Raw genomic sequence first — 14,458 nt, 5'->3', positions numbered from 1 at the left:
AATACCTCACCACAACAAAATTACATTTATTTTTTTTTTCGGCCATTTCTCTGTCTCTTCGTTCTCTTTCTGATCCCGGAGTTGCGAGGCCTAAGGGTTGAAGTCCTGAGACAAGCCCCTCAAGTGTAAGCAAGCAAAGAAAAGGTTACGGATCGGCCAGGGAAAGGGCTAGGCGCGTAAAGAGAGGTTTCTTAGATTGTAAAGTAAGAATAAAAATGTTAACATTCCTATTTAGTCAAACAGGTAATCTATTGAAAGATTCCTATAGTCCTAAGCGAATGAAATGCTTCTAGTTCTAGTGTGAGGGACAGATGCTCTGTACCGTCTGTCCTAATCCGTTAGAGATTACACTATAACACAAGCCATGTTGTAACATATATTTATTGAATAATTACAAAGAGTCATAAATATGAATGATGGTCCATATAGTATAATATGTTAGGACCCAAAGTAGCTAAAGGGGGGGGGGTGAATAGCTCGTCGCTTTCGCTCGTTGCTCGACGTTACTTGTTTCTTCAAAGATGTGCAGCGGAAATACAAAGAAACAATCACACAACGCTAACACGGTTGGTTTACTTGGTATCCACCTCACAAGAGGTGACTAGTCCAAGGATCCACACCACGCACGCACCCTCCACTATGAAAACACTCCTTTTCGGTAACTACCGAGGGCGGAGAAGCCCTACAAGACTCTCAGTACAAGAAGAAAGGAAAGGGAAACAAAATACAAGCGCAAAGCTTACAATGAGTACAGAAAACCCTAACCCTAGCTTCTCTTCTTGCCTTTGATCCGCCTCTTGACTTGGAAAGCTTCCAAGATCCTTCAAGAACCGCGATCTGATTTTGAGAGCGCTGGAGGAGTCGAGAGATCCGGAGTGAATCGGAGAAGCCGCCGAAGACAATGTTCGTCGGCTATAAACCCGACGCAACGGCCGGATCCCGATCGATTCGAATGTTCCCAATCGATCGGAGGCTTTGGATCGATCCACGGATCGATCCGGAGCGCCTCTGTGGACGCACCGGATCGATCCACGGATCGATCCGGCGCTTATCGCGCGAAGATCGTCCCGATCGATTCATCGATCGATTGAGACATCCGGATCGATCCACGGATCGATCCAGACTCTCTTCGCTAGAAAGGCCGGATCGATCCATCGATCGATCCAACACTTGGTTTTGCCCAAAACCAAGTTCCAAGCCTCTCAAACCAACATCCATCAACCTTGACCTGTTGGTACATCATGCCTAGCATCCGTCACCCTTGACCTGCTAGGACTTCCCACCAAGTGTCCGGTCAATCCCTTTCGACCCACTTGGACTTTTCTATTCATGCCAAGTATCCGGTTACCCTCGACCTACTGGACTTCCATCGATGTCCGTCAACCTTCGACCTATCTCAGATTGCCAAGTATCCATCAATCCTTTGACCTACTTGGACTTCCCAACACCGGATGTCCGATCATCCTCGATCCATCTGGATTTTCCTGCCTCGGCTTCACTCACGGGACTTTCACCTAGCTTCACCACTAGGGTTTCCATCCGCCTAGCTTCACTCACTAGGTCTTTCACCGCTTCACTCACCGGGACTTTCACCTAGCTTCACTCATTAGGGTTTTCCATCCGCCTAGCTTCACCCACTAGACTTTCCTTACTCGGCTTCACTCACCGGGACTTCCATTCTACCTAACATCTCAGTTAGGACTTCTTTCTAGTCAACCTTGACCTACTTGACTCATCTTCAATCAATTTATTGTCAAACATCTAAACTCAAACCAAGACTCAGCTTGGTCAACCAGGTCAACCTTGACCTGAGGGATGTTGCACCAACAATCTCCCCCTTTTTGATGTTTGACAATACCACAATAACACTTACAATACCACATGCAAGTTAGGCTAATCCTATAGCCTCAATCCTCATGCCACTGGGTAATGAACACATAAATTAAGCTCTTCATTCTCCCCCTAAGAGGGCACACTCCCTCTAGGTAATGAAAGCCTAACTTACACCCATTCACAGATCCTTTCATTCTCCCCCTATTGGCACACATCAACCCATCTTTGGGCACACATCAACTCATGCCCCAATTTTGGATACACATCAACAAATCCATTTGTTGACGACTCTTCACAACATCACTCGTTGTGATCAACACGATAAAGAAGGTCCCATACCCTTCATTTATCCTTAACTTCTCCCTCATTGTAGACAAATACTCAACCCTGAGCATTTTCTAACCACGTGAGTTCCCACTTGAACTAATGAGGATATCCACTCCCCATTTCAAGTTCAAAAGCTCATACATGAGCATTTTCCTTAAAAGAAGGTTAACCACCTTCCAAGGTTCATGAAAAAATAATTTTTCATGTCTTTAAAGAGTCCCTCCCCCTAAAGACATGGTGGTAACTTCTGTCATTGCACCAACAATGACTTGGAATCCCTAAACCTTTAGGAAACCCAAATTTAGAAGTTTTGAGGTTCAAATACTCAAAATTTGAAGCAAACCTCAACCTAAACTTCAATGAAGCCTTCCTTAACCAATCCATCCTTGTTTTCACATGAAAACACCCTTTGTATGTATACAAATGTATTTTAGGGATTTGGAATGGTTACCTAGACTCACAGAGGTTCAAAGATGCTGAAATCAGGCCTTCCCAGCCACAATCAGCAACTTGGATCGATTGGAGTTGGGTTCCAATCGATTGAACCTTTCTGAATCGATCCACTGATCGATTCAGACTACCTGGATCGATCGGCTGATCGATCCAGCGAGCTTCTACTCGCGGGGAAGTCTTCCAATCGATCCACGGATCGATTCGGGCACTCCAATCGATCCATGGATCGATCGGAGCTCTGATAGTTGCTGAAATTCCATTTCAGTCAACTTCAGAAACCCTTAGAAAATTCTACAAAAATCCAAAAATCATGAAATTTCGTATAGACATTATTTAGGACATACTTAATTATGGAAAAATAGCTTTCTATGAAAATACACCATATTTTCAAAGATTGACACAAACTTGAAAACTTACAAAAACTTTAGTGTTTTCTTCAAGTTTGTGTCTAACTATTCAATGGTGACTACTATCAAAAGATAGTCTTCACCAAGGTTTTCCAAAAACATTTTAAAAACATTTTCAAAACCAATATCCCATCATGTTCCTTGGGCATAATGCACATGACTTGTACATTAGCTTTCCCAATGATGGGAAAATACATAACTATGTGTTTTGATGAACCTAAAACTCAAAAGAATGCACTAAATCAACATTTTGAGTTTTGTTCATCATCATAACATCTCACTTGTATCTAATGTGTACTAAAAACACATACAAGTCATCTTATAGGTCTTTGTGAGATGTAGATTTTGGTTTTGCCCTAATCTAGGGATCATGCATATCTATCTAGGCATTTTGGAGATATTAGACACCCACCTAGGATGTCACTTGTTAATAAGTGTTGTTAAATGCCTTTTGTCCTTAATTACAAGGAATTAAACTTAATGCATGATAATGTTATGGCATACATCAAAATAAAATAACTTTCAAAAGAAAGATTCCTATCACTACATGATGTATGAATGTCATGACATGATATTTTTGGATTTTTCATAACAAAACATGAATGCAAAAATAGACATGATGTCATGACATATAATGGGCAAACAATCATGGCAAGATTTAGCATAAATGAAATATACCTAGATTAACTATCAGTATCCTTAAAACCTTAGCTAAACTTACAACTTAAACCTAGATTGCCCTAAAGTGCTTCAAGAAAATGCCAAAGCCTAAATTGGCATTTTTAATTCCCTTGACTAATTTATGCCAGTCGAAATTAAGCATATCCTCAAATGTTGGCATATTTCATTTTTCCACAAGAGTAGCACTTAAATCAAGGCCCGGAGTGCCTTAAAATTTCTAAGAGAATACCAAAATCCCAACTTGGTATTTCTCTAGGTTTTCCCAATTTATGCCTTTTTAAGATAAAATCAATTTTCCACCATTAGGCACATTTTACTCTTTCAAGGAGTAAATAATAATTTCATTTCATTTTCAAAGGTTAACAAAAACCTTGAAAATACTCCTTGAGTGTCAATTTCCTCAAAGTTGGGTTAACTACCCTTCTAATCGGAGTTGACACTCTCTAACCCATCTATGGGGTAGAGAAGATGCTCCTAGGAACCCAACACCTATTGGTGCTCCTTGGATGCTCTAGGTACTCACTAGGGATAACTTCCCTAGATACCTTCCTAGTGACCTTGTTGAGCTTCTTAGAAGCCTTGGTCACATTTTCTAGGCCAACTCTAGGGATAGCCTCTCTTGTGACCTTGTTAGTGACTTTCTTAAACTTCTTAGAAGTCTTAGTCACTTTGGTTGCAAAGATACTTCTAGGGATATCTTCCCTTGTATCTTGGACTTGACCTCTAGACTTAGGGTTTGTTCCATAGCTATATGGAACCCTATGATAACTAGGCACATCCTTTTTAGCTTTGGGTTTGTATCCCAAACCTCTATGACCATTGGATGACCTTTGTGCTCCTAGACCTAGGCTATGCTCATTTTGGCCTAATAGGATATTTTCCATCCTTCTTAGGGTCTTTTCCATTTTATCAAGTCTTGACCTCAAGACTTGATTTTCCATCACTAAGTCCTTAGTTTTTGGTTTTCCATTAAGTCCATGAGCATTTTTGTTTCTAGGCTTGTAGCTACAATCCTTAGAGTTCTTGCCTATACTTTTACCTACATTCCTAGCCTTAGGTGTAGTAGTTTTGGCATGTAGGGCCACATGCTTTTCCTTAAAGCCCTCATGCTTCCTATTCTTATGGTAAATCGCATTAAAATGATAAAAATTAGAACTATCATGCTTTTTACCATAATGTAAAGGAGTAGGCTCAATAAAAGTTACCTTCCTTTTTACCTTAGAGGCTCCCCCTTGACTTGAGCTTCCTCCTTGAGCCTTGCCCATCTTCTTCCCCTTAGGGCATTGACTCCGATAATGCCCCTTTTGATTGCAAGAGAAACACACAATGTGCTCCTTGCTCTTCTTTGTTCCGGGGATGGTCTCCTTGGGCTTCACCTTACCTTTTTGTGCCACTTGGCCCTTCTTCTTGGCCAATTTAGGGCACTTGCTCTTGTAGTGCCCATGTCCCCTACACTCAAAGCATATAATATGATTTTTATTATTAATTGAAATATTTATACCTTTGCTTGTAGGGGTGGCATCTTTTCCTTTGGATCCGGAGGTAGAAGCTTCCTCTTGATTGGACCTTGATTCTCCTCCATTTGATTTTTCTTGACTTGTGGAGGTAGAATCTTCTTCCTCCTCTTCGTCTCTTGACCCGGATGTATAAGCTTCTCCTTCTTCTTGATCCGGCGTCACCAAGGATTGCTCCCCCTCAATCCTAGAGGTGGAGGCTTCATCATCTTGAACATGAAACAAGGAGTATGCTCCCTCCTTGTTCCCTTCGTTGCATTCCCTTGAGGATGAAGCTTCTTGGATTTCCTCTTCTTCGGAGGTTGAGCATCTCTCAACCTCGGAGTCCTCCTCTTGGTCTTGCTCCAAAGAGTCACCCTCTCTGGATTCTTCATGATCTTGTACAGTGGAGGGGATCTCTTCATGAAGCTTGGCCAATTTGCTCCATAGCTCCTTTGCATCTTCAAACTCTCCAATTTTGCAAAGGATGGTGCTTGGCAATAAATTGACCAAAAGCTTGGTCACTTTGTCATTGGCCTCGCACCTTTGGACTTGCTCCGGGCTCCATTTTCTTTTCTTTAGAACTTTGCCCTTTGAATTTCTTGGAGCCTTGAAGCCTTCCATTAGAGCAAACCATTGCTCTATCTCCATCGTAAGAAAATTTTCGATTCTTGATTTCCAAGAGTCGAAACTCATAGAAGTGTATGGTGGAGCCACCCTTGTGTCAAATCCAAGCCCATCTTGGAATTGCATCTTGAAGTTGAGCTTGATAAAGTCTTGAACTTGAAGAATTTGCTCCAACTTCTTCACCCTCTAGCTTTTCTTGATATGCTTGACCCTTCCGGCGATGATTCCGGTGAAGAGCGGCCTAGCTCTGATACCACTTGTTAGGACCAAAAGTAGCTAGAGGGGGGGTGAATAGCTCGTCGCTTTCGCTCGTTGCTCGACGTTACTTGTTTCTTCAAAGATGTTCAGCGGAAATACAAAGAAACAATCACACAACGCTAACATGGTTGGTTTACTTGGTATCCACCTCACAAGAGGTGACTAGTCCAAGGATCCACACCACGCACGCACCCTCCACTATGAAAACACTCCTTTTCGGTAACTACCGAGGGCGGAGAAGCCCTACAAGACTCTCAGTACAAGAAGAAAGGAAAGGGAAACAAAATACAAGCTTACAAGCTTACAATGAGTATAAACCCTAACCCTAGCTTCTCTTCTTGGCTTTGATCCGCCTCTTGACTTGGAAAACTTCCAAGATCCTTCAAGAACTGGCGATCTGATCTTTGAGGCTGTGGAGGAGTTGGCGAGAGATCTGGAGTGAATCGGGAAGCGCTGCCGAAGACAATGTTCGCCTGTGGCTATAAACCCGACGCAACGGTCGGATCCCGATCGATTCGAATGTTCCCAATCGATCGGGAGGCTTTGGATCGATCCACGGATCGATCCGAGCGCCTGCTCGAAACCGATCGATCCACGGATCGATCCAGCGCTATCGCGCGGGCGAGATCGCCCGATCGATTCAGCGATCGATTGAGACATCTGGATCGATCCACGGATCGATCCAGACTCTCTGGCACAGAAAAGGCCTGGATCGATCCATCGATCGATCCAACACTTGGTTTTGCCCAAACCAAGTTCCAAGCCTCTCAAACCAACATCCATCAACTCGACCTGGTACATCATGCCTAGCATCCGTCACCCTTGACCCGCTAGGACTTCCCACCAAGTGTCCGTCAACCTTTGACCCACTTGGACTTTTCTATTCATGCCAAGTATCTGGTTACCCTTGACCTACTTGGACTTCCATCGATGTCCGGTCAATCCTTTGACTTTCTCAGATTTCCTCGTGCCAAGTATCCAGTCAATCCTTTGACCTACTTGGACTTCCCAACACCAGATGTCCGATCATCCTTGATCCATCTGGATTTTCCCTTGCCTGGCTTCACTCACCAGGACTTTCACCTAGCTTCACTCACTAGGGTTTTCCATCTGCCTAGCTTCACTCACTAGGTCTTTCACCTGGCTTCACTCACCAGGACTTTCACCTAGCTTCACTCATTAGGGTTTTCCATCTGCCTAGCTTCACTCACTAGGACTTTCCTTCTGCCTGGCTTCACTCACCAGGACTTCCATTCTACCTAACATCTCAGTTAGGACTTCCCAGTTAAGCATCCGGTCAACCTTGACCTACTTGACTCATCTTCAATCAATTTCTTATTGTCAAACATCTAAACTCAAACCAAGACTCAGCTTGGTCAACCAGGTCAACCTTGACCTGAGGGATGTTGCACCAACAATCTCCCCCTTTTTGATGTTTGACAATACCACAATAACACTTACAATACCACATGCAAGTTAGGCTAATCCTATAGCCTCAATCCTCATGCCACTGGGTAATGAACACATAAATTAAGCTCTTCATTCTCCCCCTAAGAGGGCACACTCCCTCTAGGAGACACTGGCGGACGAGAAGGAGGTACGCGGTGTTTCTGAGGGATGAGAAACTGGAGCGAAAGACTGCTCGAGGAGACGAGCGAAATGCGCAACTAGCGAGAAGGACGACACGGGAGAGAGCCGACGGGCTTGGTGCGTCCGAGGGACGAGGCGCTGCCGAACAGTACGCTTACGGATGAGAAGGAAGCATGCGACAGTTCCGAGGGATGAGAAGCCAGAGCGAAAGTTTGCTCGAGAAAGCCGGAAGTTGAGGGTGTTGGGGTTGCAAGGTTGCAAACATAATCCCACATTGAAAACACATTAGAAAGATCATGGGTTTATAAAAGAAATGATATCTCCATTAGTATGAGACCTTTTAGGTAGAGCTCGAGAGCAAAACCATGAGGGCTTAGTCCAAAGTGGATAATATCATACCATTGTGGAGATATCTAAATTCTTTTTCATCCTACAATTGGTATCAGAGTCCGGACTGCCAAAAGGTTTAACCACCGACTGTACACAAGAGTTATGGTCTAATTGAGCCATGTGGATACAATATTGACCTCTAACAAAGAAAGTGGGGGCTCCTATATTCGGATCAAGAGGACCAGACACCATGCAAGAAATCCTAGCTGCGGCTAGGCAAGGAGTCCTAGTAGCTAGTCGAGTGGACCAAGGGGCAGGAAGACCTGGTGGGTTGAAGATTGGGTTGAAGATCGGACGTGGGAAGCATGTGGTCCTTTGTTTGAGGGGAGATTGATGGGGTTGCAAGGTTGCAAACATAGTGCCACATTGAAAACACATGGGAAAGATCATGGGTTTATAAGAGAAATAATATCTTCATTAATATGAGACCTTTTTGGGTAGAGCTCAAGAGCAAAACCATGAGTGCTTAGGCCCAAAGTGGATAATATCATACAATTGTGGAGATATTTAAATTCTTTTTGATCCTACAGGGGGTGAGCCCTATTCCGGATGGTCAAAATCACCTAATCAAGCAGAGTCAGGGCGGAAGACCCTGACCCAAGAGAGCAGAGTGCCGGAGCAAGAATCCGAACCAAACAAGTTAACATGAGGTTAACTTGGTCCGGGCCCCTGAACTTAGTTCAAGCGCCCGGACCATGAAAATTATCCAGATCGCGTTTAACGCGATCCGTTGCGACAGAGATAAAGTTTTATCCCCTTAGAGACGCCTGGAACCCTTCCAAACCCCCTGCTCCGAATGGTTTAAAAGTAACACTTGTGATTGATTTACATTCAGATATGTTTTGTAATCTAGTGTTTTAATTGATATAAAGAGGCTTCTTCGCCTGAAGGAGAATTTAGTGAGCGTTTAACTTCCTTGTATTAACAATCACCCCGGTTGTAACCAAGTAATCCCTTTTATGCCTCTTACTTTTTTTGTATTTTATTTTTGTTTATGCAAGTGTTGATTGTTATTAAGTTGCAAAAGTTCGAGGAAGGTTGTTTTATTTTGCAAGGCTATTCACCCCCTGTAGCCGGCCGCCAAGGGTCCTACAAGTCTTTCGTTCGACTTCTTGTGTTTCTAAGTTCCTACACACTTAGATACAAGACATCAAAATCATATAACCTAGCTTAACTCGGTTGATCATATCAAAATTCACCTAAAATACTTATATATAGTTTAGCTGTTAGCATACCTTATGCCATTTGATATTCAAATTTCTTAGTCAACTCAATCCCTAGATTAGAGCTCCTTGAACTCTCCCCAAGACCGGCCCTAGGGTGATCAAGGTGGGGCCGACGCACAGGGCCCCACCTCGGGTAATACCTCACTTCTATTAGTAAAAAAATATTAATATTTATTGAATAAAAAATTAATTTAAAAAGATATAATTATAAAATCTAAAATGATTGTAGATTTTTTTTTTATATAAAAGTGTCAATAATAAAAGAGAAAAATACTTATGGGAGGGAGCTCGATCATATCTTTTCTTCCTCTATTTTGTTCTAATTCTTTTTAAACTCTAAATTTACTTTTGTTCCCTGTCTCACACTCAAACTCTTCGCTTTCGCCCACTTTGACAGCTACCGACAACTACTTTTCTAGTTCTCACACTGTGATTTTCAGTGTCGTCGTCATTGCATCGTTGCGGCACCACCGATGTCCACTGACACTACACACGCGCTTAGACTCTTCGAGGCTTCAATTTAGGTAGAGTTTTCTTGTTTGATCCATGATTAAATGAAAAATGATTTTAGATTACTTAATTAGTTTGTTTGATTTCTTTTTATTATAGTAAAATCTTTTTCTATTAATAAATTTATTTTTATAGTATTGATTTTATTATTATATAAATACATAGGATTTTTTTTTTCACCAGACCTTTTAAAATCTAAGGCCGGCCCTAACTAGGGGTGTAATCGAGCCGAGCCGAACTCTTGGATGTTTGAGTTTGGCTCGTTTATAATCGAGCCGAGCTCAAGCTTTATTTAACGAATATATTCATGGCTCACGAACTTATTCGAGCTTTTATCGAGCCTAAACGAGCTTAATAAATATAAATTATAAATTTAAATATTCATTAAAAACTAAATTATATATTTTAAAAAATTATAATATTCTTGTTAAAATTTATAATTTTATTCTAATAAATAAATTTAATATATCTGTCTATGTTTTTCATAAGTATAAGTAGAGTGTAAAATCTATAAATTCAATATCAAAACTATTAGTTTTTTTATTTAAAAATTGATTCATAAGCTTAACGAACATGTTCACGAGCTAACGAGCCGAATATTGTGAAGCTTGAGCTTGGTTTGTTTATCTTAACGAGCCTAATTAAACGAGCTCAAACGAGCTTTTATCGAATCGAGCTTCGAATAGCTCACAAGCGGCTTGGCTCATTTACACCCCCTAACTCTTCCTTCCGAACACTCAGAGAGCTCGTTTGAGATTCTTAAGTTTTTCTCTCCGGAAGCTCCCTATGTTGAACTTGATCTCTCGAACTCCCCATTCTGCCCAATTACGTGTAACCCTTGCGATTATGAACAATAATCGGACATTGCCCCTCAACTTTCACAACCCATGATCCATATTGCTCAACAACCTCAGAGTTTATGGTTTGAATATTGATGCTTTATAAATATTACAGCCGACGACTGTATGATTCTCTTAATATAATCCTACTTTCTGCTCTATTATAATTGTTCTATTGTAATTTAGTTATAATAGTGATTTAAACATCATAAAGATTTTGTTGAATAACTTTAGTGTCTTCTAATATGTGCGTTTTTTTGTGAAATAATTGTGGATGAGTGGATCAATATTTTGTCTTTCATTCTCAACCAATCTATATATATACACACATCGTCCTCTGCAACGGGCCATTCTTCCGGCACCGTCCACGACAGTGGTCGTCTTTCATTCTCAACCAATCTATATAGCGGGCCATTCATCCGGCACCGTCCACGACAGTGGTCCAAGCTTTTAAAATGAATCTATACATCTGGATTTATAGAGTAAATTTTTTTAGAATATATTATCTATATTTAAATTTTAAAATTTTAAAATTTAAGAGTTAGATTATAATGTAATTATGGGATATATTATATGTATTTAAAATTTTAAAATTTAGAAATTGAGTTATAATAGATTTAGGTTAATAAATTTTTTTTCAGATTTTTTAGCTATAGTCTTAGGATTAAAAGTTTTAGATGGATATAGTATTCCTCTTTTAAAAAATAATGATTGAAAAAAATTAAGTCCAACCGACACGCACAGTCACAGGGGGTTTCATCCGCATCAGTACGTGTGTATATATAGACATGCTGTAACATTTTTTGAATAATTACAAAAGCCATAAATTCTAATTGATGGTCCATCTAAAGTATAATAAATACGATGGTCCACTCATTAACTCTTCTTGTATAATTACGGAGAAGCAACCCAAACTTAAAAATAAAGATATTTATTTATTTATTATTATTATTATTAATTCTAAAGTTGATCGATGAAATTCCACATAAATTTTTTGTCGCCGTTAAGATAAATTAAGGAGTACATACGTGTTTTTAAGAATGGCCCAACTAACTTTTTAAAATTTTCAAATTACTTAAGTGAAATGAGTCTTGATAAAATTTAAACCTTTATTGCTTAAGAAGCTAATACTATATTTTATCATCATTCATGATGTGATGATAAACGAAGTTTATACCGAAGATAAGTCAAAGGTGGAAAAACACTTAAGTACTAATTTAACCAAATTGCCCATCCAACCGTACGAGGATCAACTTATCGAGCCTAGCAATGGTGGAGAAGAGCAACCCAGAATGATTGGACGGGGAATCTCGACCGAGCAGCTCCCCAGCTTGGCCAAACAGTGGGACTCTTTGCTTAGCTGATTGTATCCTTTAGGGAGTTAGTGTCGCTGACAGGAGGACATGGTCAATAGGAAAATCGTATGACAGAAGCTTCAATTGTTATGTCAGGGATTTACATGCCCTGTTAAAGAATAATGTCAGAGATATTTTTCTGACCTATCTTTTCATAGTGTGCACACGCTTTGAGAAGCGTGCACGTACAATACAAGACAACTATATAAAGGGGGTCCATGCACTGGAATAGGTATGTATTATTCTGTGATCAAACTCTTGTTGTTATAGTTTCTACTATTCTTTTACTATTCTGATGACTGATTTGAGCGTCATAGGGATAATATCGAGGATCCCTTCTCTAGTCCAACACTAATATTCTTAATTTTGTAGGACGAAACAGAATCTTCACATAATCAACAATTAAATCATATCTCCAACTAACTGTCTTTATCAATAGATCAATACCATACATGAAAATAAAGACATTTAGCCATTATTTAACATAGTGATAACAATTGAATTTAACATCAATTCAATTCATTGAGGTTTAAATCATTAAATATATATTTTAAAGTTTTAAAACTAATTTAAAAGATCGTTCATTCATCATTTTGGGGGCATGCTCTACTTAATATTCAACGGAAAAAGTTAAAATCTCGTGGGGCTGAACTTTTATATTCTCTTGTTTTTTAATAAAAATAAAACACTTGATCAATATTTTTTTTTAATTAGAAGTATCGATCCGATTAATTTTAAAATAGAGAATTCAATTTTATATTCCACTCACTAAATAAATATAAGAAGGTGATCACTCTTAACGCAACACCTCAATTTTAACTATCATTATAAATATGTTTACGTGAAAATTAAATTTTAATTATTTAATAAATACATTTAACTTTTTATCATCCTATTAAGCCAGGTTTTCGAGGCAATTGGATAATGATAGACTCTCTAATGAATAATTAAAGAATCTAAGATTTAATTTTTAATTATGATGAACTATAGGAAATATTTCCTCCAATAAAAAATAGGCCTAAGAATATAATGCTAGATAAATCTCTATCAGTATTTTCCAATTTATCTGATGGCCAATGAAATTTTTTTTTTAGAACTGAATAAGCCATCTCAAAGTTAATTGATTCTAAAATTTGAATATTTCTGATATCAACTTAAAAAATTATATTAGTGAATTTGTGATAATGCTTATTGAAGTTTGAAATATTAAAATTAAATTCTCTGTGTATTTATATATACCTCCCTCTATATTCATGGGATTAATATTAGAAGATTATTAATATAGTGGATCTATATATATTTTTTGAAATACTAAAATTAAACATTTTAATAATTTATTAGGGAACATTTAACTTTTTAAAGAATTTAAAAGAATCAGCATAAGTACATTTCTTAATAAAAAAATATAAAATAATAATAAAAGATAACGGTCACTATGGACTATAATTTTGCAGCTAGAGGCTGCGATCGGCTCCACTATAATTTTGCAGCTATTAATTTTATTTTATTTTATTTTTAAGTAGAAGAGTGTTTAAGAAAAGAAATGGATGATAAATGAGTCAATTTGTGGTGTTTAAATTTATTTGCTAAGTAATCGAGTCAAATCAAGTCAGTTTAAAAATAATTATTAATGGATTTTTTTAATGAATTTAAGCTGGGCTGAAACTTGACTCAAACTGAATTGAAATTCAAGGCATTAAGTTGATTCACAAATTACAAATCCATCCACTTTTTTCTCTTAATTTTTCCTTTCTCTTGCACGCTCATTTTTTTTTTTCACATTACAAGTGTCATTAAATTATACACAATATATATTATTAAATTATATTGTAAATACTAAAGGAAATCAGAGTCTTCTTTTTTATCCATGGCTCTTTTAAAAATTATTAAAATAATATCCCATCTATAATTTTTTATTTAAAATATTCTTATATACCGCATCTTAAAATTATTTTATTTAAATTTGTTTGTTTTAACAAACAGAGTGGCTTCTCTTAGTTTAGTTTTTTTTTTCTTTTTATATTTTTTGTGCTTAAGTTCTGCCCAATTAATTTTGGCGGTAAATGCCTTTTCTAGTTCGCCTACGTATGATAATTTATAAATACTTACCAATATTTAGAATATTAATTTATATTGGGTTTTTTAATTACTTAACCACTACAAATGTCACATGGGGGTGTTTGGTTGGAATGAGATCCTTAAATCATTTTTTGATAAACTCCTAGATCAAGAAAGATGGGGGTCATTGTCCCCATTAATATAAGTACTCGATCAGGGGATGGTCCAGTATTTCATTCCCGTTTGGTTAGATGAAAATGGAGAATGAAAAAGTGATTGAAAGTTAATGTTTAATTTAGTAAATTGATGGTAAATTTTATGAATTCAATTCTCTATTTCATCAATCAATCCATTCCATCATTTTCACAGATTCTAATCAAAATCCAGCTAACCAATCCTCCAAACTAGATC

The sequence above is a fragment of the Zingiber officinale genome, chromosome 4B, assembly GCF_018446385.1.
Source record: "Zingiber officinale cultivar Zhangliang chromosome 4B, Zo_v1.1, whole genome shotgun sequence".
NCBI lineage: Eukaryota > Viridiplantae > Streptophyta > Magnoliopsida > Zingiberales > Zingiberaceae > Zingiber > Zingiber officinale.
The sequence above is the reverse complement of the archived record's forward strand: the minus strand, read 5'-3'. Positions refer to the sequence as shown.